We start from the raw sequence: 26,736 nt of genomic DNA, 5'->3' as shown, positions 1-26,736 counted from the left end.
AATACTATACTTGGACCTTCATTATAGAAAGTTGCTAAACCTCTCATGGAGGAGTAAAGCAAATATATACTACACAACCTTTACTAGGCGCAAACTCCTCTTTTTGCAAAATGCTTATTTAGAAAGTCCTAAGCTTCTCTTCTATTGTAGCAGCATCCACCCTTTGGGGCAAGAAGCCCCTGAGTTGAGCCTAAAACAGGAGGCAGGGTGATAATCACAGCCGTGGCAAAGACATCTGGGCCTTGAGATCAGCTGACAGGCCACCACCTTCGAAGGCAAGAAGGATGGTGGGTGCAGCGTTGGTTTCTCCATCTGCCTGCCCTCATGGTTCCATTTAAGGCGTCGATGGGAGGGGTGGGCCAAGTGCTGAAAGGCCATGGTGGGAAGGCCCCTGCATTGCTTTTGACGGTCTCCAGGTCCAGCCTGAGCCTCTCCGAGAAGAACTGCCACTGCCTGTGAAGACAATATGGAGCCAGCCGGCTGTTAGGGTGCGAAACAAACATCCTGTGCTCAGACCTTGAGTCTTTTGTGCAATGGGCTGTGGGGGTCTGCATGTGAGAGAAATAAGAAACGCCCCGAAAAAGAGCCTTTGTTGCTGGCCTTCGGTGGATACGTTCTGACAACCATCATAAGCGGAACGCCCATGGCCGCCCGCAGCTGCAATTTCAGCCTGACATTTCGGGAGAGTATTTATGGCTCCTTTGTCCTTCCTCTGCAACCTTTACTGGCCTCAATCCCCTGCCCTATTTTTATTTATTTATTTATTTACAACAGGGCCTGGTGCTGCCTTCGTTCTGTTTCAGATCTGTCTCCTGCAAGTTCTTTCTGCAGGAAGCTGCCTGGAGCATACGATGACCTGGTGGCCAGACATCCTGTCTTGCTTCTTTACTGTTTTTTGTTACATGGAGCTCTTTGCCTTTTCCTTAGAGATAACCAGGGTACCAAGAGGAATGGTGCTGCCCATGGATAGGGAGGAGGGAAGCAAAGTGAAGGGGGGGTAAAAGAAGGAAAGAAGGAAGGAAGGGGTGGAGGGAGGGAGGGGAGGGAGAAGAGAAATAAATACAGCACATACACAGTGCATACATTCAGAAAGAGAGAGAGAGAGAAAAAGAAAAGGAAGGGGAAGGGGAAGAAGAGAAGAACAAAGGACAAAAAAAAAAGAACAAGCAAGATTATAAATTGCATTATAAGTAGTCGTTGCTTAACAACCACAATTGGGGCCGGAATTTCAGTTGCTAAGCAAAGCTGTCATTAAGCAAATCTGACCCAATTTTACAACCATTTTTGTGGTGGTCATTAAGCAAATCATGTGATCGTTAAGCAAACCACATGGTTGTTAAGCAAATTACACAGTTCCCCATTGATTTTGCATGCTGGAAGCTGGCTGGGAGGGTCAAAAGTGGTGATCATGTGACTGGAATGCTGCGATGGTCATAAATGTGAGGACTGGCTGCAAGACAGGTTTAGTGCTGTCATAAGTCCGAGCCATCACTAAACAAGTGGTCATTAAGCGAGGACTGCCTGTATTGTGATTCTTTTTCAAAATAATTTGCAAGAACATTCAGGCATATCAAGCACACACTGACTGCCCTATCGCATCAAAATTTCTTTTCTCTAGCATCTTTTTAATGTCCTTGCATTCACAGGTAATAAGCCCTTAATGGCTGAACGCAAGACATATGAATGGACAAAAAGCTGTGGTAACTGAAGTGTGTTCACAGCACTTGGTACCAAATCTGAAAATACAAATTAAAAAATGAGAGAAGACAAATTCCCTACTGTATCGGTTTCCACTTTGGAAAGAAGACTGAGGTGGTTTGAAGCTCAAAACCAGTGAAGAAACTAATCAGCAGTTCAAAAATTTTCTCTGTTAAGTATTGTTAATATGTTTTCTACTACAGATTAAGGTTACTATGGTAACTAACCATTTTGGCCGGGTGAAGAGGTTGAATTTAATTGTCCCCTTTTCAGTTGTTAATTTTTGCACCTGGGGGGAAGAACTTGCCTGGACTTGTTTTAGTTTCAGTTTCCCTTCTGTGTAGGCTTGCAGAGAATATGCAGCTGAGAGAAATCTCTCCTCTCAGCAAACAGCCTTTAAATATGTTTGTTTTCTGTAAATAAAATTATTTTTATAGAAATGCCTGGTGTGTGACTTTTCTGATCTCTCCTGGGCCGAAGGCTTTCCTAGCAATCTGCTAACAAGTATCAAATGCTTCTTTCCATATTAAATACTTCATTCTAAGAAGTTCATCTTTCCTATTTATAATTACTGGGCAGCATCCATCTTTGCCCAACACCGAATCTTATAGCACTCTCAAATGGATGGCATCCTTGGGGATTTGCTATATCAAGACGCTTTGAACTCAGATGCAAAAATGATTTAAAAAATAAAACACTGAAAATGGCCTCAAGTTTGGGGTTGAAAAACCTGTTTCTGAATGATTCAGAAGCCAGAGGCCGTGTCTTAATCTCCATATCCATCCTACTGCAAATAATTTCCATGATATAAATTGCTGTTTTTTTTAAAAAAAAAGTACCGAATTTCTCCTTCAGCATATTACTCATTGCAACTTAAAACAGAAGAGCCCGGTTTTGTGAGGTGAATATTGGATCTGCTCAGATTTTTCCACTTAATGGCTGTGTTCCCTCATCCTCCTCATTCACATTATTTTATTAATTGTTTATCATTCCGCAGTCTTCCTCTAATTCAGAAGTAGGCAGCAACACCACCCATTTTCTTGCAAGACACAGTGTCCTGAGCTACGATAATATTTATGTAATGTGCCTAGTATAATGTTGGTCCTTCCCCTCCCTTCCTCCTACATTTTTATTGTCTGAAACAACACTTTGTACTTCTTAGCTATTATTGATACTTCTGGAGAAGGAAGATAATTCACAAAGTCATGTATCAAGTTGCTACAGAGATTTTATTTTCTTAATTACCACTTTGAGGGGAAATAATATGGATGTGCTTTCAAAGACAGCCAGCGATGGTGCAGGGATGCTCTGAAAAGGTAAGGCTTCTATTGATTAGACTTTTCCCCTCCAAGAAAAGGATGCACATTTTTTAAAAAAGAAGGAAACAGACTGGAGAGTGAAAGTTGGAATGAGAAAGAGATGGAAAAAAAATGCCCCATTAAATCAACATGTAAGGGGTCTAGTAGAGTCTTGCAATTAGCCATAATTAGTGTAGACCCCTTGAAAGCCAATGGATCTCTTATTAGGGGAAGAGCATAAGGAAGAGAGCCAGTTTGGCCTAGTGGTTAAGGCACCAAGCTAGAAACCAGGAGGCTGCGAGTTCTAGTCCCGCCTTAGGCATGAAAGCCAGCTGGGTGACCTTGGGCCAGTCCCTCCCTCTCAGCCCAAGAGCCAATCAGGCGTGGTAGGAGAGTTCAAGTCCCGCCTTGGGCATAAAAGCCAGCTGGGTGACCTTGGGCCAGTCCCTCCCTCTCAGCCCAAGAGCCAATCAGCCGTGGTAGGAGAGTTCAAGTCCTGCCTTAGGCATGAAAGCCAGCTGGGTGACCTTGGGCCAGTCCCTCTCTCTCAGCCCAAGAGCCAATCAGGCGTGGTAGGAGAGTTCAAGTCCCGCCTTGGGCATAAAAGCCAGCTGGGTGACCTTGGGCCAGTCCCTCCCTCTCAGCCCAAGAGCCAATCAGCCGTGGTAGGAGAGTTCAAGTCCCGCCTTAGGCATGAAAGCCAGCTGGGTAACCTTGGGCCAGTCCCTCTCTCTCAGCCCAACCCACCTCACAGGGTTGTTGTTGTGGGGAAAATAGGAGGAGGAAGGAGTATGAGGTCTGTTAACCGCCTTGAGTTATTTATAAAAATAATAAAGGCAGGATAAAAATAAAAGAAATGATGCTGCAGACTATGCAAAATTAATGGATGTAAGTCTTTCACATGAGTTGCAATAACAGTTAGTGAAAGAAACTACACTCAACAGCATAAGGTTGTGTATTCATTTATTTTTATTTATTCAATTCAATTCCTATAGCCGCCCATCTCAGCAAGTGACTCATTGATTCACTGATTCATTCAAGGGGTGTCCCTGCTGGTGTCCACACCTGTTTACTAAATTAAACCTTTTCTAAGTTTGCACAACCCACTGAATCATAAACTAACGCAAGGGTCTGGTTTCCTGGCACATGTAAGCCACATAGAGTTAACCAAAATGTGGCCTAATCAAACGGAGCAGTCACTAGGTCTTCACGTCACTTGTCATGGGAGGAGGAGAGACATTATCTCAGCCACTAAGATGTCATAAAAGTCCTGGTTGTTTCTGACAGAATACATTTGGTGATGATGATGATGATGATGATGATGGTGATCATGGATGAGGTGGGATGTGTTTAGAAAATAGCAACCAGATGCTTCTGCTTGCAAGTGAGAAATGGAGGTATTTCCTGTGGTTGTTCCCTTGCCACTGGGGCTTGGAAGCAGGCTGGCCCTATCCTGGAAGTAACATGGAGTCTTCCAGACTCATAGCTCTTGATAGTCGTGTCCTCCATGAAGTTATCCACCCCCCTTTTAAAGCCTTCCAAGACCATCATCCCTCTTTGAGGAAATGAATGCCACAGGATTTGTGGGCTTTGTGAAGAATGGCTTCCTTCTGTCTGTTCTAAATCTCCTTTCATTCGATGCCTCCTGGCTCCAGTGTTTGGAGAGAGGGAGTAACATCAGCCACCCATGATCTTATACATCTCAGTCATGTTCTCATCCAGGGGTGTCTCCAGAGGAAGCCAACAGCATCAAAATGGTGGGCGCATAAAGGTGTTTAAAGTTCTGCCCCCATTTAACATGCATTATCCTTGTTAGGCATGTATAAAAAGGGGGCAGGGGTTTCATTGCAGCGGCTGCACCTGCCATTTGACCCCCCTCATCCGCCCCTTCTTTCTAAACTGAAGACGCGCACATTTTCTAGCCTTTTCTCACTGGGAGAGTCTTCAAGTCCCTTTTTATTTTGGTTCCCCCTTCTGTATTTTTTCCAGCCCTATGTTCTTCTATACCCCCCACCCTTGCACTGAAATCTTTCCCATAAAACCTGAGTTCCCCCACCTGCTGTGGCACTCCAAAGACACAGTTTTCAATCAATAACCCTTTTCAGATCAATGGCCACAGGAGTGGGTAGAAAAATCGGCACTGCAATGTGATAGAAGTCTTCTCAGAAGCAAGATCCCTTATTTCGGCTGGACTTACTCACAGTTTTACTTCACGTGACAACTACTGAATGCAATGGGCCATTTAGTTTTGTTGATCTACATTAGTGTTTCTCAACTTTGGCAACATTAAGGTGTGCGGACTTCAACTCCCAGAATTCCCCAGCCAGCATGGCTGGCTGGGGAATTCTGGGAGTTGAAGTCCGCACACCTTAATGTTGCCAAAGTTGAGAAACACCGGTCTACATATCATGAGCTCTACATTCTCTTTGTCTAGCTCAATGAACCAACAATTGAATAGAACTACAGTACCTGCTATTTAGGGCCTTCATTAATTGTATATGTTAATTTCCAGAAGCATGGAATCAGTCAACCCCTCTTTAAACTTTAGATTTAAATTTGTTTGCATTTGTGGTGCTGGGAGGGAGTCAGTCAGTCTGTCTCAAAGTGCTGTCTTTGCGTTTCTCATTCAACGTGATAAAAGACAGACCCAGTGCGTAACTTGGGGGTCCTCCTGGACTCACGGCTTCTGCTCGCAGAGCAGGTGGCAGCCGTGGCTAGGAGGGCCTTTGTGCAACTTCGTGTTGTGCGCCAGTTACGCCCCTTCCTGGAGCGAGAGGCCCTTCGAACGGTCACTCATGCCCTGGTCATCTACCATATAGACTACTGCAATGTGCTCTACATGGGGCTACCCTTGAAGAGTATCCGGAAGCTACAACTGGTGCAAAATGCAGCCACGCAGGCAATCTTGGGTTTCCCAAGATCAGCACAGGTCACTCCTTTGCTCCGCAAGCTGCATTGGTTGCCAGTATGCTTCCGGGTCCAATTCAAGGTGTTGGTTATCACCTTTAAAGCCCTGCATGGCACGGGTCCAGGTTACCTAAGGGACCGTCTCCCCCCTATCACATCAGCCCGTCCCACCCAGTCGTGTAGAGAGGGCATGCTACGGACCCTGCCTGCAAGAGAATTCCGTCTGGCGGGGTCCAGGAGGCAGGCCTTCTCTGCAATAGCACCTGCCCTTTGGAATATCCCTCCCCCGGAAGTGAGATTGGCTCCCTCCCTCCTGGACTTTAGGAAACAGCTGAAGACCTGGTTCTGTCATCATGCCTGGGGCGGGAGGGAGAGTAGCCATTCCTGGGGATGGTTAGTTTCTTAGAAGGACCCAGTTCTGCCTGCAAATCATCAAGAACTTTCAGCCATCGAGGTTTTTAATATATTTATTGTATTATGTATTATAGTGTTTTATAGTTTTATCTTTTTATTTATGTTTTATTGTAAACCGCCCAGAGTCCCTTTTGGGAGATGGACGGTGATAAATTTGATAAATAAATAAATAAATAAATAAATAAATAAATAAATAAATAAATAAATAAACAAACAAACAAACAAACAGACAAACAAACGTGAAAAAAGAGAATTTGCTGTCCAAATTCACCCAAAGGAAAAGAAAACATTGGCAAAGCTCTTGTGAATTGAGTGCAGTTTTCTTGACTGATAATGTGGACAAGGGGTGTGTGTGAATGCCCCATCTTTCCCTTCTCTGTCTGTGCTTGCAAAAAGATATGGATCCTTCCAGGAGAAGACAGTGGCCCTTAACTGAGGAGATAGCAAGTGTCAGAAGCACTTCTGTGTTCCCCTCTCTGCCTTAAAGGAACAACTTCATTCTTTGCAGCATCATTCTGTTGACTCACCTGGAGCCTTCAACACCCAGAGATGACGTTTAGCCTCTTGTATTCTGGATCGCTTGGCCGCCTCTTCAGATGCATGCCTTTATTTCAGAGTGGAAGTGCCTTGAGGAGAAAGACAAAAAGTCAATTCCTGCCCTTGCTTAATGTAAGATGGCTGGAAAAAAAAATCGAAGAATGAAAGGGGATGGTGGGTGGCTGGGTGGAAGGTATGGGAGAGTTCTAAAAATAGCCAGGGAGGTTTGGTATGTCAGTAGATTTAACTTCTCTTCCATGACTCTTCTGCTTCTTATTTCTGGTAAGGTAGTCCTCGACTTATGACCACAATTGGGACTGGAATTTTCATTGAAAGTCGTTGTGGTCATAAGTTGAGTCACTACATGACTGGACCCTGATTTTATGACCATTTTTACAGCGGTCGTTCAGTGAACCATGGGTTGTTAAGTGAATCCAGCTTCCCCAATGGGTGTTTTTTGCAGGAAAACAGCAAGAAACGTTGCAGAATGTGATCATGTGACCGTGGGACGTTGCAACTGGTCATAAATGCGAGCCAGTTGCCAAGTGTCCAAAATGAGATCATCTGACTGCGGGGGGGTGGGGGGGTGGCGGTGCGACATTTTGCGATGCTCAAAAGTGCTTTACAGCCCTAAAGCACCCATTCCAAGGCCGTTGTAACTTCGGACCATCGTTAAACGAACGGTCATAAGTCGAGGACTACCTGTAGTAGTTTGGAAGCTTATAGTCACATTTCTCCATTTATGGTGAAACTATTGGCTAGTGTTCATGAGAAGAAAGCTGTAGCAGCCTGGATTAGCTAGTGACTGCATCATTTGAGGTTCCTCTGGTAGTCCCCCTAAATCCCATCCCTCAGAGTTGGAAATAGCTGCCAAATGCCAGAGTGATTTGGAGTGAGCTGTTAACATCTCAATTAATGGTCATCACAGAATTTACCTGTGTAAGCCCTCTACTCATACACTATACTTGTGTATAGGGATTGTAAGAGAGAAATATTGTGTTGGTGCACGGTTCACTTACAATCTCTGACTCAAATGTCTGGGGTGCTGAGATTCACCGATGGGCTTCAGAGCTGAGCCCCCTACCCAAGTGCACCCTTAGCAAGTAACTTCAGTCTCTCCTGCCAGGCAAAAAGGGGTTGAGGATTTTATCTGCAGTAAAACCAACTTCTTATTCAAGCCCATTTGAATCTCCTGAACTGGGCGGGAGTCTTGTCTGGCAGCCCAAGTCATTCTTAACTTTTTGTTAAGTACATAGCGGAAAGCAAAAGAGCCATTTAGGCGTACTCTGTTCAATCAATCAATCTTTAATACGGTCACAGACCAGAATTACAAATTAATATTCAATTATGCTATTCAATTAATAGCTTTCACGCATTAAGTGCAATGCTGTTGATAGGTTTCCTTTCTCTGGCTTATTAAAATGGCCCAGCAGTTTTGCTGTGTGTCTTGCTATGAGATCTAACCTGAAGTTTTCAGGGCTTCATCAGTAAATCTCTGAAAAAAAATTACTTTTAAGTAGCCAAGCAGCAACCCCCTTCAAACAAAGACTAAATCTTTAAGAGCAATATAGTCCGAAATGATGATGCTATTGTGCTTCAGTCAATAGTGGGGCCCTCCTTCAGCATCAACCCTTTATATTTCACATCCATCAATGAGGCATTCTGATAAATACAAATTTTCTGCAGTTGTTTTCCATTCAGTCCCGCAGAGTTCTGCTGTGGCCTGAGCCTTGTGTGTATAAATATGGAAAGCTGAGATTGGGTTCTTCTGCAGCTAAACAAGGTAAATCAAGGCCCTGTTCTTTTGCGTTATGAATCAGGAAAATTAAGGACCGGGATGGACAGAGAGCACCTAATACTTCAGCAAGTCATTCTGGAACTCGTTTTATTGACTGTGGAGAAATGAAGCCCATCACCAAGCAGATCAAGGGAGACATAATGATTGATTCACTCCTCTTTTTCTCTGGTTGATGGCGACTCTGCTATGAAATTAGAATGGTTTCTCAACCGTGGCAACTTGAAGATGGGTGGACTTCAACTCCCAGAATTCCCCAGCCAGCCAGCTGATAGGAGCTGGCTGTGAAGAACATTCAGAGGCCCACATCGTGTCCAGGAGTCAAAGCCTGGTGGGACGGAATTGGCCGCGGTGGTATCTCAACCATGATCAAGGAGCTGTTGTAGAGAGGCATGGCGATAGCTCTGGAGAAACTACGCAGAGGCAGATACAAAAATAAAATAAAAACATGCATCTGAAAGGAGGGGAGGAGGACGTATTTTTATAACAACGACGACGAAAGAAATGTGGCCCAAAATATAATCCCTGCAGAGTCAAGTGTAATATTTTTAGCTGTCAGTGATGAAAAGCAAAGTAAATTATTTGTTGCCTAAAAGCGTTAGCGTGGATCCAAATCCATGCAAGAAGAAAGAGAAGAACTGAGAAGATAAAATAGGAGCAGTTTAACCTGTAGTGCTTTTAACCTGTAGTGCTTCCTTTAACCTGTAGTGCTTTTTTACACAGCTTAATCCAAAACTGCCATTTTGAGGAGAACAATGTCACAATACTGTAACGTGGTCTTTAAAAAAGGCTCAGTGCAATTGGAAAAGAAGAAAAGGGGAAAAAAATATTCTATTGTCCCAGAATCCAAAAAAGGGGAAATCTCAGCCCACCAGATGTCTGATGGGCTCTTACCTATTTTATGTTAATGCTCTTCCCACCAGGGAAGGAGGAGCTTATGATGAAGGTGAAAGAAGAAAGTGCAAAAGCTGGCTTGCAGCTAAACCTCAAAAAAACCAAGATTATGGCAACCAGCTTGATTGATAACTGGCAAATAGAGGGAGAAAATGTAGAAGCAGTGAAAGACTTTGTATTTCTAGGTCCGAAGATTACTGCAGATGCTGACTGCAGTCAGGAAATCAGAAGAGGCTTAATCTTTGGGAGAAGAGCAATGAGAAATCTCGATAAAATAGTTAAGAGCAGAGACATCAGACTGACAACAAAGGCCCGCATAGTTAAAGCAATGGTGTTCCCCGTAGTGACATATGGCTGCGAGAGCTGGACCAGAAGGAAGGCTGAGAGAAGGAAGACAGATGCTTTTGAACTGTGGTGTTGGAGGAAAACTCTGAGAGTGCCTTTGACTGCAAGAAGATCAAACCAGTCCATCCTCCAGGAAATAAAGCCAGACTGCTCACTGGAGGGAATGATATTAAGGGCAAAACTGAAATACTTTGGCCACATCATGAGAAGACAGAACACCCTGGAGAAGATGCTGATGCTGGGGAGAGTGGAGGGCAAAAGGAAGAGGGGCCGACCAAGGGCAAGGTGGATGGATGATATTCTAGAGGTGACGGACTCGTCCCTGGGGGAGCTGGGGGTGCTGACGACCGACAGGAAGCTCTGGCGTGGGCTGGTCCATGAAGTCACGAAGAGTCGGAAGCGACTGAACGAATAAACAACAACAACAGCTTCTGCCTTTTAGGATCAACCAGACTAGCACTCGGTAGAGCAGCCATGGAGGCCTTGGAAAAGAGAGTCAGATGCCGTGATGCGTCTACACCTTCAAAGATCAGATGTGCAGGCCACGGTCTTCCCTGTGACACTTGATGGAAGCAAAAGTTGGACTCTGAAGAAGCAGGAGAGGAAGAGTATTAATGCTTTTGGATTCTGGTATCGGAAAAAACTCCTGAGAATTCCATGAATTCCAACCATCAATAGACACATAGAGATAAACCACCTTTGCACACCATTCAAAAGAGACAATAAAAAAGTTAGGAACAAAAGGATCAGACATCCTCTCCAGCAGCTGACACCCAGATAAGCAGGGATTAACACCAGACAAACCACCAGACAGAAAACAATACCTTAATCAAGGAAATATCAAGGAGAAAACCACACCCCCACCAGCACGGATAGGGCAAGCTACTGTATACAAACAGGGAGCAAATCCCACCTTCCCTCGTACTGATGATGTCCCCTAGCTGAGTCATGAAACGTCTGCAAGCCAGCAACCAAGCTCAGAGGTCATCAAGGACTCCACAGTCCAACCTTGATCTCCAGAGATCCTCTTCTATTGGAATTCCATGAATGTGTTTGGGCATCTCAAAGGAATGCAGAAGGATACCTATTTGGGCATATCTCCTTCTTTTCCAAGTGACTTCATTCTCCATCCCAGGTCATCAGAAGAAGAGCAATTGGGCTGTTTTGCTGTAAATCCTATTAGCAAAGTTAGATGGCAGGCAGGTTTAGGATTTTGTAATGGTGTAAGTGTGATTTTTACTGTGATTGTAAATAGACCATGGTGTGCCTTGATTTTACTGCATTGGTGTAATTGTAAGTGCTGTTTACTTTTTATTTGTTGCCTTTTTTTATTGGGGTTGGAATTTGTTCCAGCGGAGGGCATGTTATAACAAAATGTTTCTTGGTTTGTTTTATGGAATGTATTGCCATTTTCCTTCAGCAAATTAGTCAGTTTTCAGCAAATTATGTTCTTTTGGTTGCCTTTTAGAAACCTGAAAAGTATCAGTAACAGTTAGGTGATCCAGTGTAGCTATCAGATTTTCAGCTCGTACTGAAAAGGTTTCAGCGATTTTAAAAGAAGGGTTATTCCAAAGAGTCAATTTGTCAAGGGAACAGGAATGAAATGAAATAGTCTTTTGTTCTAAGACTGCTTTTCCAGACCTGGTGTTCTCCACCTCTGCTGGATCACAATACCCATCCCCTGGCCACCATATTGGCTGTGGAACATAGTAGTCCAAAATATTTGTAGGGCACCATATCATCTCAAGCCTGATTTCTGAAGAAGATTCCAACTGGCACTGGGGCACCTCCCAATTTAATTCACAGAACTGGAACTGCCCATTTATGCTTGGAATGCCTCTTAATTCCTCCATACTGTAATGCCAAAACATTGCTTCTTTGTCGAAATTCCTAGTCAAAAGGTCTTTATTCTATAAAGGTAACATTTCTTTCAAGTTCACAGCAACCCCTGGTGATTTGATGAAGCTGGTTGCCCTTGATGCCTTTGCAATATATCTCAACTTCCCAGCCTGGCCTATAGCCTTAGTGGTCTCCCATCCATGTATTAACAAGTCTGTCCTGCTGAGTGTAGATATCAACCAAAAGCAGCAGATATTGCCATCTAGCTGGGTTTTCCATGTTCAGCTTAATTCTTCATTCCCAGGGAAATTGGCCTCCCAATTTGGATAGCTCCTTCTATCACTGCAGGCAGCATGGCCTGGGGATGATGGGGATTGCAGGTAAGACCGTTAGGAGGGAATCATGTTTGAGCAGGAGGCCTTAAGATCCTTCACCCTTGGAACACAATCTCAAAACCTTTAACACCAACTTGCAACACACTTTTGTTCTCTCTTCGTGACAAGGGGTTGAACCAAAGACTTGATTGCAAATCTTCCATCTGATGTCTCAGGATCCTGATCCTTTTCCCCACTGATCTGACAATAACAATAACAGGGTTGTTGTGGGGAAAATAGGAGGCGGAAGGAGTATTAGGTATGTTCGCCGCCTTGAGTTATTTATCAAAAAATAATAAAGGCGGGATAAAATCAATCAATCAATTAATTAATTAAATCTCCATTCATGGCTGTTAGTAGGTATGTAAAGGAGTACAGTCAATCAATATTCAGTTCCTTCTATGATTATGGATCTCAGTAACCAAAGAATCGCCATCCATGCTCCATGGGAAGGCAACCCAAGTTTCTTTGGCCTTTCTGGTGGAGAATGTTGACAGTTGTCATCCCAAAATATTTGGATTTTGCCTGAATTGAGAAACCTGGATCTAATGTGTCAGAATAACACTTTAGCACATGCCCTATGGAACTGGAGATCTGGAGGACCCCCTCCCACAGGGCCTTCTGGAAGGCTGTGAAAAGCTGGATCCTCCCCCAGGAGCTGGGCCAGGATGGGAGTTGAGTTGAGTGCAGCACATGTATAGGGCAATGCAGGATTATCTTGCCACCTTAGCTGGAATGTGATGGGTTTTAACTGGGGTGTGTGTGTGTTCCTGGTTTTTATTTTCAATGTATTTATAATGGCTAGATGATGGTTGGCTACCCAGAGTGATCTTAAATAAGATGGGCAGCTGTGTAAATCTTTCCCATAAATAAATAATCCATAGAAGGACCAAGTGCCCATTTTAGAGTTCCAGGCCCATTTAATAAGGGGGCTCATGCAGCATATTAAACTTCTAACTTGGCTTAACAAAGCACAACTGTGGAGTTTGTATAGCATGCTAAGTCTAAACAAATAGAGTATATTATGAGAGATGCCTCCCAGGACTGTTTTGGGGATGGGGGGAGTATCCAAAAAGTCAAGCTGGCAGCTGTACCTGATGGGGCTTCAATCTCATGGTTGTGGTCACCATCTTGTCCTTCCTGAGGGCCCCCGCCACCCCTGATACCCCTGATACTTACAGTGTGCTGAAGCCCAGCCAACCCAGCTCCATTTTTAGCAAAGTATATTCTGGAAACCCAGCAAGGGTCTCTGGCAGGTGTGAATTAAAGCTTGCCAATGGGAAAAAAAAAAGTTCTCTGGTAATCCTCATAATTTACTGGCTGTTTTTCCTCTAAAGCCATCCAAAACAGTTTTGGGCCATTAATCTAGAAGCTTTATTTATCTAAAACAATGACAGAAAGACCAAGAGGGATATGCTACTGCATTCAGAATTTTGCATTCTTTAGCATCACCAAATAAAGAGGAGCAGATAGGAAAACCTTCCCTAGGAGAGATTTTGGGAGGGAGTTCTTGCAATTTACTGCTTTGTTTGTTTGTTTTTTTAACGGGAAATGTCACCAAGGAATAGACATTTCTATGGATCCCCTGCAGCAGAACGTAGCACCTGCTTTATCTTGTCTGGAAGTCAAGCACAATTGAGGCAGATTATTTTTATATACTGTATGATCACCGCTGTGAGACTACTATATGCGCAAAAATGGAAAGACTCTGAAATACCCACAATGGAGGACTGGTTGGTGAAGATGATGAAACTGGCAGAGAAGGCAAATTTAATTTGTTTGCTTAGAGAAAGATCAACAACTATATTTATCAGTGCCTGGAAACCCCTTATGGACTTTTTGCTGGAAAAAAAATATGACCTGGTGATTTATGGATTTGATAATTAGAAAGGGTAGACTATGGAAAGAAGGAAATTATGATGTAACCTTAGAGAGAGAGGGTAAAATATAAATCTACTTATAACTGCTGTTAAAAGATTTGGAGCCGCTTCTTTTTTACTGTTTTTTCTTTCTTTTCTATTTATTTTTCTTTATTGCTTTTTCACTTTCTTATTACTCTTCCCTCTTCTTATTTTCTTTGACTTAAAATCTGCATTGTTTTTATTCTGTTGAAAATTTCTTTAATAAAAATTATGCATATTAAAAAAAGCACAACTGGGTCAATTAGTACTGGAGAGAAGACCACCAAGGAATCCCACCATTTTAGGCTAAACTGGAAAGTTTGCAAACATTCTAGAAGACAGCAATGGCAAATTGTGTCTACATGTAGTCCTCACTTAACAATCATTCGTTTAGTGATGGTTCAGACTTACAATGGTGGTGAGAAACCCGACTTACAACCGGTGCTCACACTTATGACTGTTGCAGCATCCCCCTGGTCACATGATTAGGATTTGGGCACTTGGCATCCGGTTCGCATTTATGACCGTCGCAGCATCCTGTGGTCATGTGATTGCCATTTTTGACCTTCCTGGCCAGCTTCTGGAAAGCAAAATCAGTGGGGAACTGTGTGATTCATTTAATGACCACATGATTCATTTAACCCCCATGGTAATTTGCTTAACAACCTCCACAAAAAAGGTTGTAAAATTGGGTCAGATACGCTTAGTGACCACTTCGCTTAGCATCCAAATTCCGGTCCCAGTTATGGTCGTTAAGCAAGGACTACCCTGTATTTGGTTGCCAAGAAAACCACTCCTGCAACAGCTGGGGAAATCCAAGGATAAAGTATCATTGTAGGCAAAAGGTCTGTGATGGAACAATCCAGCTTTCCTTTGGATGCTCTTCTGGCAGGGTTGAAAGCCCCCCCTCCCCAACACTCTGCATTTATGTGTTCTGTCCTTGTCCATGATGGAGCCAGAATTGGCAGGAGGGACAGCTGTGTCTCGCTGAAATGCAACTACATCTTCTGAAGAAAAGGAAGCGTTTTGGAAAACACAGAGTCCTTGTTCATCAGTCTCTACAGCCACCAACAACGGCAAAAATGCGAAATGAAGGAAGTCTGTTTTCTGGAGCGGGATGGTGATGATGGAGATGCATCCAGTGTGAATCTGAACGGCTGTGTAATGGTGTGTGGGAATGACCTCGGGATACAAGAGGAAGAGCTGCAGGCAAGTTGTTGGATAAGGGGCAGCTGAGCCCACAGAAGCAATGGGAGTGTGGCGAATATCTCAGAAGGGACCCTCCCCAGTTTCTGGGGCTGTAAAGGTGATGGGGGAGAGCTGTACTTTCCGACTTGCAAGATTCTGTTAATGGAACCTTCCAATAAAGTTAGAGCTGGTACTTCCTGGTGTGCTTCTTGGCTGGACTACCTCGCAAGGCTGACAGGCTGAGAGGAATCCCAGCTCTGCCCCTTAATTGCGGCAGACCAATTAAACTAGGTTTGTGTAAGCCCACTTCAATGACCATCCACCCTTTCGGCCCAAACTCTGGCTCTGCCTGTTGCAGGCCTATTTTTTTGTCCCAACATTACTTTGAATGAAATGATAAATAGCAAGCTTTTGAACTCACGTTCATCCTTACAGGGAAAAATGTATTGCATGGCTCTGTATTTGCAAAGACAACGATGAAAACTGCCTGGCTCCTATTTCTCCCCAGACTGCAATGATGCGTGCTAAAGGCAAGGAGGTCTACTCACAAGGGGCAAGTGTGTGTGTGTGTGTGTGTGTGAGAGAGAGAGAGAGAGAGAGAGAATATCCAGGCAAAGGGAAGAGAAGGGGTATCACCCTTTCCTTCAATTAGGGAGTTAATAACAGTAACAATAAATAGCAATAATAATACCAAGAACAATAATAATGCTAACAACAACGCAATCATAGTCACCGCTGAATGTCACTTGTCCTGGAACACTTCCATAATCCCCAGCCAGATGGAATTTATGGGAATTGTAATCCCACAATATAATTTGGGCCCCGAGGAGCAAAGCAACAAAATAGCCATGTTCAGACATGAGGTGATGTTTTAGTTGGTTTTAACCGTGGATTGTTGAATAAGGCCCAATGGCTGAGCTTGGATATCATGCAAGTACAATCCTGAACTTAGCACGAGAACCATAACATAAAACCATTAGTAAAACATTTGTCTCTTGTTCCTTTTTTGCCCGCCAAAAGGTTTTACCCACCAGCGAGTTTTTTTGCCCGCCAGCTAACCCAAGGACCCCAAACTGTAATTTTTCCAAGATTTCTAGTTTCTGGTTCACGCTCCAAGGCATCCTATCTTCTCTGGGACATCTGACCTCTAAACTCCCAGTCTTGAAGGGTGATTCCTCCAGGGAAGACTGAACAAATCCATAACTTTGTAATACTCTGTGCAATTCTTTACTGAAGGTTGAGTCATTTGAAGGCTCTTAGGAAGGCTCTTAGCTCCAGCAAAGGATCGTTACCTTGTCGTGGTGCTGGAGCTTGAGCACCTCAGTGATGCCATGAGCTAAACCGTGAAGGGCCACCCAAGACGGGAAGGTCATGACAGAGAGGTCAGACTAAATGCGATCCCTGGGGAAGGTAATGGCAACCCACCCCAGTATTCTTGCCGTGAAAACTAAATGGATCAGTACAACCAGAGAGATGTCGGTATACCATCGGAAGATGAGGCCCCCAGGTCAGAAGATGGTCAAAATGCTACTGGGGAGGAACAGAGGATGAGTTCAACTAGCCCCAGACGTGATGACGCAGCTAGCTCAAAGCCGAAAGGACGGCTAGCGGCCGACGGTGCTGGTGGTGAACGGCGAATCCGATGTTCTAAGGATCAACACACCATTGGAACCTGGAATGTAAGATCTATGAGCCAGGGCAAATTGGATGTGGTTATTGGTGAGATGTCAAGGTTAAAGAGAGACATTTTGGGCGTCAGTGAACTGAAATGGACTGGAATGGGCCACTTCACATCAAATGACCACCAGATCTACTACTGTGGACAAGAGGACCACAGAAGAAATGGAGTAGCCTTCATAATTAATAGTAAAGTGGCTAAAGCAGTGCTTGGATACAATCCAAAAAACGACAGAATGATCTCAATTCGAATTCAGGGCAAGCCATCTAACATCACAGTGATCCAAATATACGCCCCAACCACAAATGCTGAAGAAGCTGAAGTAGAGCAGTTCTATGAGGATCTGCAGCACCTACTGGACAACACGCCTAAAAGAGATGTTATTTTCATCACAGGAGACTGGAATGCTAAGGTGGGCAGTCAAATGACACCTGGAATTACAGGTAAGCATGGCCTGGGAGAACAAAACGAAGCAGGACATAGGCTGATAGAATTTTGCCAAGACAACTCACTCTGCATAACAAACACTCTCTTCCAACAACCTAAGAGACGGCTTTATACGTGGACTTCACCAGATGGACAACACCGAAATCAGATTGATTACATCCTTTGCAGCCAAAGGTGGCGGACATCTGTACAGTCAGTAAAACCAAGGCCTGGAGCTGACTGTAGTTCCGATCACGAACTTCTTCTTGCACAATTTAGGATCAGACTAAAGAGATTAGGGAAGACCCACAGATCAGCTAGATATGAGCTCACTAATATTCCTAAGGAATATGCAGTGGAGGTGAAGAATAGATTTAAGGGATCGGACTTAGTAGATAGGGTCCCGGAAGAACTCTGGACAGAAGTTGGCAGCATTGTTCAGGAGGCGGCAACAAAATACAAACCAAAGAAAGAGAAAACCAAGAAGGCAAAATGGCTGTCCGCTGAGACACTAGAAGTAGCCCAAGAAAGAAGGAAAGCAAAAGGCAACAGTGATAGGGGGAAATATGCCCAATTAAATGCAAAATTCCAGAGGTTAGCCAGAAGAGATAAGGAATTATTTTTAAACAAGCAATGCGCGGAAGTGGAAGAAGGCAATAGAATAGGAAGGACAAGAGACCTCTTCCAGAAAATTAGAAACATTGGAGGTAAATTCCAGGCCAAAATGGGTATGATCAAAAACAAAGATGGCAAGGACCTAACAGTAGAAGAAGAGATCAAGAAAAGGTGGCAAGAATATACGGAAGACCTGTATAGGAAAGATAACAATATCGGGGATAGCTTTGACGGTGTGGTCAGTGAGCTAGAGCCAGACATCCTGAAGAGTGAGGTTGAATGGGCCTTAAGAAGCATTGCTAATAACAAGGCAGCAGGAGATGACGGCATCCCAGCTGAACTGTTCAAAATCTTGCAAGATGATGCTGTCAAGGTAATGCATGCTATATGCCAGCAAATTTGGAAAACACAAAAATGGCCATCAGATTGGAAAAAATCAACTTATATCCCCATACCAAAAAAGGGAAACACTAAAGAATGTTCAAACTATCGAACAGTGGCACTCATTTCACATGCCAGTAAGGTAATGCTCAAGATCCTGCAAGGTAGACTTCAGCAATTCATGGAGTGAGAATTGCCAGATGTACAAGCTGGGTTTAGAAAAGGCAGAGGAACTAGAGACCAAATTGCCAATATCCGCTGGATAATGGAAAAAGCCAGGGAGTTTCAGAAAAACGTCTATTTCTGTTTTATTGACTATTCTAAAGCCTTTGACTGTGTGGACCATAACAAATTGTGGCAAGTTCTTAGTGGTATGGGGATACCAAGTCATCTTGTCTGCCTCCTGAAAAATCTGTATAACGATCAAGTAGCAACAGTAAGAACAGGCCACGGAACAACGGACTGGTTTAAGATTGGGAAAGGCGTACGGCAGGGCTGTATACTCTCACCCTACCTATTCAACTTGTACACAGAACACATCATGTGACAAGCTGGGCTTGAGGAATCCAAGGCTGGAGTTAAAATCTCTGGAAGAAACATTAACAATCTCAGATATGCAGATGATACCACTTTGATGGCTGAAAGTGAAGAGGAACTGAGGAGCCTTATGATGAAGGTGAAAGAAGAAAGTGCAAAAGCTGGCTTGCAGCTAAACCTCAAAAAAACCAAGATTATGGCAACCAGCTTGATTGATAACTGGCAAATAGAGGGAGAAAATGTAGAAGCAGTGAAAGACTTTGTATTCCTAGGTGCAAAGATTACTGCAGATGCTGACTGTAGTCAGGAAATCAGAAGACGCTTAATCCTTGGGAGAAGAGCAATGACAAATCTCGATAAAATAGTTAAGAGCAGAGACATCACACTGACAACAAAGGCCCGCATAGTTAAAGCAATGGTGTTCCCTGTAGTAACATATGGCTGCGAGAGCTGGACCATAAGGAAGGCTGAGAGAAGGAAGATCGATGCTTTTGAACTGTGGTGTTGGAGGAAAATTCTGAGAGTGCCTTGGACTGCACGAAGATCCAACTAGTCCATCCTCCAGGAAATAAAGCCAGACTGCTCACTTGAGGGAATGATATTAAAGGCAAAACTGAAATACTTTGGCCACATAATGAGAAGACAGGACACCCTGGAAAAGATGCTGATGCTAGGGAGAGTGGAAGGCAAAAGGAAGAGGGGCCGACCAAGGGCAAGGTGGATGGATGATATTGTAGAGGTGACGGACTCATCCCTGGGGGAGCTGGGGGTGTTGACGACCGACAGGAAGCTCTGGCGTGGGCTGGTCCATGAAGTCACGAAGAGTCGGAAGCGACTAAACGAATAAACAACAACAAAGCCTTTGACTGTGTGGACCCTAACAAATTGTGGCAAGTTCTTAGTGGTATGGGGATACCAAATCATCTTGTATGCCTCCTGAAGAATCTGTATAACGACCAAGTAGCAACAGTAAGAACAGACCATGGAACAACGGGCAGGTTTAAGATTGGGAAAGGAGTACGGCAGGGCTGTATCCTCTCACCCTCCCTATTCAACTTGTACGCAGAACACATCATGCAACAAGCTGGGCTTGAGGAATCCAAGGCTGGAGTTAAAATCGCTGGAAGAAACATTAACAATCTCAGATATGCAGATTATACCACTTTGATGGCTGAAAGTGAAGAGGAACTGAGAAGCCTTATGATGAAGGTGAAAGAAGAAAGTGCAAAACCTGGCTTGCAGCTAAACCTCAAAAAAACCAAGATTATGGCAACCAGCTTGATTGATCACTGGCAAATAGAGGGAGAAAATGTAGAAGCAGTGAAAGACTTTGTATTCCTAGGTGCAAAGATTACTGCAGATGCTGACTGCAGTCAGGAAATCAGAAGACGCTTAATCCTTGGGAGAAGAGCAATGACCAATCTCAATAAAATAGTTAAGAGCAGAGACATCACACTGACAACAAAGGTCCGCATAGTTAAAGCAATGGTGTTCCCTGTAGTAACATATGGCTGCAAGAGCTGGACCATAAGGAAGGCTGAGCGAAGGAAAATTGATGCTTTTGAACTGTGGTGTGGGAGGAAAATTCTGAGAGTGCCTTGGACTGCAAGAAGATCGAACCAGTCCATCCTCCAGGAAATAAAGCCAGACTGCTCACTGGAGGGAATGATATTAAAGGCAAAACTGAAATACTTTGGCCACATAATGAGAAGACAGGACACCCTGGAGGAGATGCTGATGCTGGGGAGAGTGGAGGGCAAAAGGAAGAGGGGCCGACCAAGGGCAAGATGGATGGATGATATTCTAGAGGTGACGGACTCGTCCCCGGGGGAGCTGGGGGTGTTGACGACCGACAGGAAGCTCTGGCGTGGGCTGGTCCATGAAGTCACAAAGAGTCAGAAGCGACTGAATGAATAAACAACAACTTGGCATAGCAGTTCAGTGTTCATGCTGCTTTTTCTTTTCTTGCTGGGAAATCCTTGTGAGGTTCAGCAGCCACATGTGTAGACTATTTAGCCGTGACAAGTCACGTTGACCGGGGTACACCACGAGGACGCTAGTCCACATTGCACTGAGTTGAGCTGAGAGAAAGTGACCAGTCCAAGGTCACCCAGCTGGCTTTCATGCCTAAGACAGGACTAGAACTCACAGTCTCCTGGTTTCTAGCCCAGCACCTTAACCACTAGACCAAACTGGTCTCCCTTTGCCCCTCATCATATAGACCAGGACTGATAATATTTCATAGAAAGGAGGGCCATAGTCAGAGGGTAAGGTTACATATCATCTTAAACTATTATCCAGGTTTCTGTTCCAGGGCACAGGTCTCCTTTGTGTTAAAAAACAGCAAGAAAACTGAACATGTGTCCAATTCATGAGATGCTCCCAACAGCTTGACTTTCAACGAGCTGATGCTAAGTTTAAAAGCCAATTATGATGCCCGGCTGAACGGCTTCATCGCTTTTTACCTGTGATCTCCGCACACTCACATTTGCTCCTCTCAAGGCCTCCAGCTCAGCAGTGGCTTGTTGTTAAATGAAGCACCTGGTTGTGAAGGCTTTGGTGGGGGATTAAGAACTCCCCCCCCAAAAAAAACCAAGCAGGGAGAAGAGGAGGAGATTAACTCAAGCTGAGAGGGAGCCCAGGTGAAGACCTGCATTTGAGGTCTCAGTATTGCAAATATACAAAAGGAAGCTCAAAGACATTGGAGGGGGGCCAGGAGAACCGTGGACACCACCATCACACAAGAGTTGAAGGCATGTAGCTGAACCCAGTTAATGCCAGGGGTATCCATGGGGTATGGTCAAAAAAGTCAAGCCGGGGCCGCCATGGTGTGATCCAAGCTCCACCTGTTTTTATGTGCATGGCACTTGGGATACACATCAAAAACAAGCAGGGCTTTGATTGCCCCGTTGTGTGTTCCAGGTTGACTTTATTGACCACCGGCTGGGGACCCTTCTGCTAAATGCGCACTAAAACTCCCGGGTTTCAAGGAACGAGGGAGGCCACATTTTCAAATGGAAGTCTGCTTTTTATTTCAGGGATCAGCACTACAGTATATTTAGCCAGAGGAAGCCCTGAATTTAAGATCTCTCTGCAATGCAATGTTATGATACTTCTTGGATGACCTTCCCGTTTTAAAGGTTAAAAATGCACCATCTCCCATTTGCACATGCCAGAGAGAGAGATATTTCCAGGCCTCGGGTAAATATGCTGTCATAAAATGGTTGATCTTTCAGGAGTCACTAGATTTCATGATTTCTGCTGCAGGAGAGTTGCCCCATAGAATTCCCTTCCATACATACACTATTACTGGTATTGTGGTTATTTGCATGTCTGCCAGAGTGGCACATGGCATCGTATGTGTCATGAGATCACAGCTGACTGATGTCATTTGCACGATTATGTCATGACGCACTCAGCATTGTACTGATGTCACGGTGGTTTCTCCCAGAGGCCTATCATGAAATAAGGGTGATGCTGCAGGTGTCTTTAAGCCACTGAAGGAACAGAGCTTGCAGATCGGAAGAGCTGCATTGCAAAATTTGACAGGCCTCATGATCTATTTTTAATATTCAATAAGTGCTCTACAAATTGATCCTCTAGGACAGCCTTTCTCAACCTTCTGACCCTGGAGGAACCCTGGAAATATTTTCCAGGCCTCAGGGAACCCCTGCACAGTCAAATAGAGGCCAGAAGTTCCAAAATCATTCTATTTGTTTCATGAGTAGGCCTGCATATATGCAGTAACAGTGTTCTCAAACTAAAAATGAAGAATGAAACTTACCTCTTTAATGTGAAGTTGCCCAGATTCGAAATAATTTTTAAAATGAATCGTGATCTCCCAGGGAACCCTAGTGACCTCTCGCGGAACCTGAGGGTGCCACAGAACCCTGGTGGAGAAACCCTGATCTAGGAAATAGAGATTCAACTTCATTTTTGCACTGATGAGGTTCTTTTCCCCCCTACTAAAAAACTTTGTCCTCTTGGCTCATCAGTCTTATTCTGGCATCTTATCCCCTTCTGAACATCATACACCTCTTGACCTCTTCAAGACCTTCCTCGTGCCTTTAAGTCAATCTTGACTCTTGGTGACTGCCTGGACAAGTCCTTGCAGTTGTTTTGACAAGATTTTCAGAAGTGGTTTGCCCTGGACTTCTTCCTCCTAGGGCTGAGTGAGAGGGCCTGACCGAAAGTCCCCCAGCTGGCTTTGCGCCTAAGGCAGGACTAGAAGTCAGGGTCTCCTGTTTCTAATCCAGCAGCTTTAACCACTACTCTATGCTGGCTCTCAACTGGAAGACTTCTTAATGCAATCCTTTTCTGATATCTTAATTTATTTGTTTGGGCTCAGAATACTGTATGCATGAAGTCCTTGCAGTTATAAACGATGGCTTATACCTTTGCAATGCAGTATGCATGAATCAAGTCAATGTAGGCTGGTCCCCATATACCATGGTGAAGACAAACTATGGTTTAGAACTGATTTCTCTGCCCAGTAGTACAGTAAATGCCCCAGCTTGGGTGTGCTGGAAGCCAACTATTGATTACCTCTTTTCCCCAATGAAGGTTTGCTTTGCCCTTGCAACCTTCTTCCATCTGGGCCTCCATCAGAGGGGCGAATGCGAGAAGCTGCAATCCCATCATATTTGGGGGGGAAAACACATGGGTTGGGGGAAAAACTGTATATATTGTCAGAGTGTGCTGGAAAGCGTTTGGCCTGAGATATCAGAAAAATCACACACCCCAGGCATTTCTATAAAAATAAATGTATTTACAGAAAGCACAAAAACATATTTTACAAGCCGTGCATTCACACGCGCACTCAGAGAGCACGGGGAAGAGAGGCTGTGTAGAAAGTGAAACTAAAACAAGCCCAGGCAAGGTTCCTCCCCCAGGCAATGCAGCTTTTAACACCCAAATTGAGGACAATTAAGTTCGACCTCTTCACCCTGCTGATAGTTAAGGAAGTACTCAATTACCGTGGTAACCTAGTGGCTTGGTCCGGGCAAAAACAAAGAAATGCCAACATATATGTCTCAATGGGCTATTTTAAACTTGCAATTCTTTTTATTTTAAGTTGTATCTCATTTATTCCTTGAGAAAGGGGCCAAGCAAAGTGGATATGGATATGTACATACGGTATTTGCAGAAAACAGCTTTGCAGATAAAAACGCTCTGCACAAGGGGGTGCATCGTTGGAAGTGGCCCTGTCCCTTGTGCGAAGACTTTTCTCAAGCCTACGCAGAGAGACTGAGGGCCTTCTTATGCACCATGACACCATGGCATGACTGACACAAATTGCATTGTTTGCATCATGACCCAATGGCATCACAATGCTTATGACATCATCATGAGCTTGTACTTGGGTAGCTGGCAACGTCAAGTCCCATAAATGGATTCTCAGATTCACACGTGTACATATGTGTCTGTGTGTATAAATCCATCAGTTCTGGCCATCTTGACCACTGTTATTTTCATCAATCACATGCACTGAAGCTGATACTCCAAACTCTGTCTCCACTAATGTGTCCATCCAGGTGGGTGGGTGAACAGGAGGCAGATCAATATTTGGAAAATGACGATGCCATAAATATTCATTCTCCTATCAAGAAACATTAATACCAAAGCTTCTGCCTAGTCCTAGGTCGATCACAATTAAAAAGAGAAGGGAGGGGACAACATGAGAAAGTTTGGACCCGTGTCTGATTTCTTACTACCCACAAGGTCATGGGATGTATTTCGACTCTGACATTTCTAATCTTCCTTCCTTCCCCATGGAGGAATTTTAAAATTGCAGACTTTGAATCTGTGCCATTTATCATCTGAAGTTGATCAGTTAAAACACACCACTTTTCAACATCGCCAATAAAGTGAAAAATTTTAAAAGCGTACACAGATTTAATAACATTTCAAAGTCTGATAGAAATGCATAGAAATGACATCAATGCATAAATGGTAACTGCATCTGTTGTCAGAACCCTTCCCTGCTAATTTTGGAATAAAAAACAAGGATTGATTTCCTAAAAAGACAAAACTCTGTGCTCTTATTCCATTATATCTTTAATTACATTCCCTTTTACCAGAAGTTCATGCCTGTCTTTCTGCTATGAAATCTCTTTGATGCTGGCTTTGTTAATGCAAATAACAGCTAAAACTTTCTATTAACAAATAGAAATCTACTTGACAGTAGCAGTTTCTCAGTAATAATTTCTTCCTTCCAATTGTTATGAGTTCCATTATTTAAGGGTTTTCTTTTTTTAAAAAAATGGTTTAATATGCTTTTGATATATTTTAAGATTGAACTTTATTCTTTTTGTAGTTTTTTAAATTGCTGTAAGCCACCCAGAGTCATGCATTTGAGACTGGTGGCTATATAAAGGGAAATAATAAATAAATAGCAATTATAAATTTGCCATGATCACTCTTGCATTCCTATCCCGTTCTCTCTGTTATTTTTGGGGAGAAACATAGCCTTTCTGGCTGTGTGGAGTTTATTTTTCATCCCTGAAAGAATGCCAGCTGTCCCTCTTCAGCTCTTTGTACTGTCCCAAAATGTGCAAGAAGAATGTCTGTATTGAAGATACTATAAGCCAGTGTTTCTCAACCTTGGCAACTTTAAGATGAGTGGACTTCAGTTCCCAGAATTCCCCAGCCAGCATGCTGGCTGGGGACTTCTGGGAGTTGAAATCCACATAGGCTAGCTGAAGAATTCTGACAGTTGAAGTCCATGCATCTTAAAGTTGTTGAGGATAAGAAATACTGGCTTAAATAAAGGAATCACACTGTTAATAGCAGTTGTCACAATGTGATTTGTTTTCGAAGTTCACTATCATTTACCTATGAGTAACAAAGTGGGGTCAGATTAGCTGATGTAAAGTTTAACGGCATGACTGAGCACTTGGGAATCTTGGAAGAGAATGCTATATAAAAGGGAAAAAAACATAAATGGTTCATCCCTGGGGCATCCATTTTGACCAGACCCTTCTGTTAGATGGAATTGAAGACACTTTCTATCAACTTTTACAGTTAACTGTGCAAGACCAAAATGATGTACTTTGAACTATGAACTAGCTGCTCCTGTAATTATACAGCTATCTAATTACATTGTTGTAAGCTGGGTATTTTATATTTTCTAGCCATATGGTTTCAGAAAATGGATCCTCTAAAATAAAATAATAAAATAAAATAAAATCAGCCCAGAGTCCTCACTTGAGGCATACATGACCAAATTATCCTACTTTGGACACATTATGCAAAGACCCGGCTCTCTGGAGAAGGCTCTGATGCTGGGAAAGGTGGAAGGAAGGAGGAGAAAGTGATCAGCAGAAGGTAGGTGGACTCAGTTGCAGCGGCGATGGGGTTGCTGTTGGAAGAGCTGAAGGACCAAGCTGGGACAGATCTTCCTGGAAAAGATTCATTGAAGTGGTCTTTAAGAGTTGAAATGTACTTGAATCAATCAATGGGAAGGCCAGTTCCCTTTGAGAAGTCTATAATGCTAGGAAAGGTGGAAGGAAAGAGAAGGAGAGGACGACCAGCAGAAGGTAGGTGGACCCAGTCACAGTGGCGATGGGGGCACCCTTGGAATATCTGAGGGGCCAGGTCAGGGCTGATAGTCATGGAGACTCATTGGCTATATAACACTCCAGATCACATCCATGCAACAATCGAGAGGCAGTGTACCACCACCATTTTCCATGATATTTTTTCAAATTCCCAATTCAGTTCACAGGCTGAAGTTCTGTGGTGGTCTCCCCCAAGCGCTAACCAGGCCCAATTCTCTTAGCTTCCAACCCAGAGAGGAATGATCCCCTTCTAGGCCATCCTGGCCCTTCTGCTTCTCAAAGAACAGAAGGGACTCAGCGAGAAAGAGATAGAGAAGCCCAGAAAATGGTTAACAGCTTGTTCACAAAAG

The sequence above is a fragment of the Candoia aspera genome, chromosome 4, assembly GCF_035149785.1.
Source record: "Candoia aspera isolate rCanAsp1 chromosome 4, rCanAsp1.hap2, whole genome shotgun sequence".
NCBI lineage: Eukaryota > Metazoa > Chordata > Lepidosauria > Squamata > Boidae > Candoia > Candoia aspera.
Note: the sequence above shows the minus strand (reverse complement) of the source record.